The sequence below is a fragment of the Sinocyclocheilus anshuiensis genome, unplaced genomic scaffold (genome assembly GCF_001515605.1).
Source record: "Sinocyclocheilus anshuiensis isolate Anshui unplaced genomic scaffold, SAMN03320099.WGS_v1.1 scaffold1945, whole genome shotgun sequence".
Classification (NCBI taxonomy): Eukaryota; Metazoa; Chordata; class Actinopteri; order Cypriniformes; family Cyprinidae; genus Sinocyclocheilus; species Sinocyclocheilus anshuiensis.
This window is the reverse complement of record NW_015538042.1, coordinates 256,094-259,692: the sequence shown is the minus strand read 5'-3', so window position 1 is coordinate 259,692 and position 3,599 is coordinate 256,094.

The following is a 3,599-nucleotide window of genomic DNA, read 5'->3' as shown; positions in this document are numbered from 1 at the left end:
GAGTCCAGGATTGATTGGGAAAACATTTTTAAAATGCACCTATTAGGAAGAAGAGCAATAAGACGGCATTGTAAAATGGAAAAGTGCGCTTTGATTTTGAATGGCAAAGACGTGCTCACCCACAGACATTCACAGGTTCATTTTGAGGTATTGGCAAAATAAAACAACAAAGCTAATGCTTTTCACGGACCTTACGTAATTACCCATCATACATTGTGATATAGCCTGGTTCGTTGGTCCGTTAGATCGGATTGCTTTCTCACTACAACCGAACCGCTCCAGAGTTCGTTTTCAATCAAGCCGAGACCACCTCGTTCAGGCGATCTCGGACCAATTGTTTTGGCGCGGATCCGAGCGCGATTGCCGTGTTCACATATGCCCAAACGAACCGAGCTAAGCGGGGAAATGCGCCAGGTTTTGAAACAACGGGCCAGGTGTGAAAGCACCCTAAAAGTAGCCTACATTTGGTACACTGTAAATGAGAAAACAAATACTTCAATGCATTTTACGGAATGGAATAAGCAATTTCATGTTAAAAGATAATTTTATTTACAAATGTTCATAAGTGTGCTTGTTTTGATGTGATATATACAATACTGTTCTAATGATTTGTATTAGTAAGGTTCTTTGATCATGTTCACCAACTGCATTTAGGCTATCAGAAAAAATATATAGAAAAATATTAATATTGTGAAATAATTTTACAATTTAAAATAAAGTTTTTTTTCCATTGTGATGTCAGATCTCAACTTCTCTTTAGTGTCTCATGATCCTTCAGAGATCATTATAATATGCTGATTTGCTGCACAAGAAACATTTCTGATTATTATCACAGTTGAAAATGGTTGTACTGCTTAATGAAGTGTGGAAACCAATATACAGCGACAGGATTCCTTGATGAATAGAAAGTTCAGAAGAACAGCATTTATTTGAAATAGAAATCTTTTTTATATTATAAATGTAATTTACATTTACTGTCATTTTTATTAAATTAATACATCCTTGAAGAACAAAAGTATACATTAATTAAAAAAAATAAAAATAAAATCATAGTAATCCCAAACTTTTGAATGGTAATGTCATGTATCAAACGCCAGAATCAAGTTAAGAAATGTCTTTTTTTTAGCTTTATTATGTCATATTTTTATACAGCAGACTCTACAAGGGCGTTAACATCACACTCTCACACTCTCTATGTTGTCTTGTTTTGGTGCATGAATCTTTTTAGTTTGTAACAAGGATTCAATAGTGATTCATGCTCAAAATTCAGAAAAACGTTACTTTGCATCCTCCATTAATATAATTTTCCTGGATTTTGAGTGAATCACTATTGAATTCATATTTTTAAAAACAAAATGTCACTGTCTCGCTTTATATCAACAACCACACCAACACACATTTTGTCAACATCTTATCACAAGCTAATAAAGGACACAATCCAATCTTTATTCCACTTTATGCATGTATGTTGTATGTATGTAGTCATGTAGCAGACGCTTTACACATACATACACATAACAAAAAGAAAACAAGCAGTTGGAAAACGAATAGAGAGTGCAAGTGTTAGAGGGTCAAGTCAACAAATATATAAAGTATAATTAGAATAGAGAGTGCTAGAGTTAAAGGGTCAAATAAAGATGGAAGGGATGTGTTTTTAGCCGATTCTTGAAGATGGCTAAGCACTCATCTGCTCGGATTGAGTTGCGCAGGTCATTCCACCTGGAGGGAACAATTTATGTAAAAAAAAAAAAAAAAAAGCCTAATTAAGAATATATATGTTTATGACTTAGCCTATAAATAATGTTGAATGAGTGTTTGTCGTGCATCAAAATAGATCATGCATTTTTATCAATGATCATCATTGTGTAGGTACAGTGCAACACATGGTCAAAGAACAGATGACAGAATAACATCACTGTAGGTTGCAAAAAGTTTATTAGGCCACTGATATGGTGGTGAACTATTTTAAAGTTTTAAAACTTTTTAAAACAGTTATAAAACTTAAAAGGTAACGGAAGAGCATAAAAACAAATAATTGAAATGGTAGTTGGATCTGTGCTACTATTTGAAACCAGCTGTAATCATCCAGGTGTTCTGGGATTTTTGGTTTCACTGTGCAAATGGGATCTTAAACCTTGTGATAATCTTAATTTGTACATTTCTATTTGTTGAAACATGAAAAAAAATAACATATTTTAGCAACATGTTTTTGCAGCAGTGTATGATTGTTGATTGATAACAACTAATAACAGACACAGTTTTAAAGCATCGCAAGCTACAAATGAAGAGCACAAAGAACCGAAATCAACGTATACAATACAACTAGCTGAAGTTAGCTGTGCTTTATCCTAACATTACAAAACGTGCACTGTAAATTAATAAAAACAATATAAACGGTTATGAAATGATAAACAAATGTAGTTTGTGCAACGCTGGAAATATATTTACCTTTTTTTTTATATTCCATTAAACCTGCCGAGATACAAGGAGCGTGAACTGAAATTCTCAGTTCCACTTGGTTCCACGCGCATGTCCAGGAAACTAATGAATATTCATGTATGCTCTGCCCACTGAAACCGAAAATCTCGTAACACCGGTTCACAAATCGAACTGAATCGAACTTTAGTTCCGGGTTGATGACGCAGGACGCACAGCCGAAGTAGCACGTCCAACTCAAAAAGAACCGAATGAGCCGGTTCAACCAACTGTCGAAGTTTGCCGAGGATTACCGAGGACTCAACAAGAACCGAATGAGCCGGTTCAATCAACTGTCGAAGTTTGTCGAGGATTACCGAGAAATCAACAAGAAACGAATGAGCCAGTTCAACCAACTGTCGAAGTTTGCAAAGGATTACCGAGGATTCAACAAGAACCGAATGAGCCGGTTCAACCAACTGGCGAAGTTTGCCGAGGATTACCGAGGACTCAACAAGAACCGAATGAGCCGGTTCAACCAACTGTCGAAGTTTGTCGAGGATTACCGAGAAATCAACAAGAAACGAATGAGCCAGTTCAACCAACTGTCGAAGTTTGCAAAGGATTACCGAGGATTCAACAAGAACCGAATGAGCCGGTTCAACCAACTGGCGAAGTTTGCCGAGGATTACCGAGAACTCAACAAGAAACTCAGTTGCCCCTGGGACGTCAGACGGCTGTCCGTGACTTTATCCCCTACGGGCAAAGGCCTAGGCTACATACCCAACTTACCTGTTAGGGACAGACTCCTGGGCCTGGGGTAGAGCTCAAGGCTTGGAATAATAATGGATTCCTTTAAGGGGATACGACCAAGAACCTAGTATCACACTAAGTCTTGGCCTGTCACACAGGGGCTACCGCTTGCTCTTGCATAAGCTCTGAAAGGAACTGTCTCAACAGACCTCTAGTGGCCACACCCTTTTAAAGTAGGTATCCTAGGATACCTAAGTGGAGTGGTGCCCAAGGTGAACGGGGCTTAAACCAGCTCAAGAAAGGGCACGAAGCAACCGCGCGAAGCCCTCACCATACAGGATTTTAGAAAATAATGCAAAGAACTAGCGTGCGAACTTACTTTTTTATTTTAGAAAGTGCACAAAGCCTTCACGTGCACACTTACCATAACA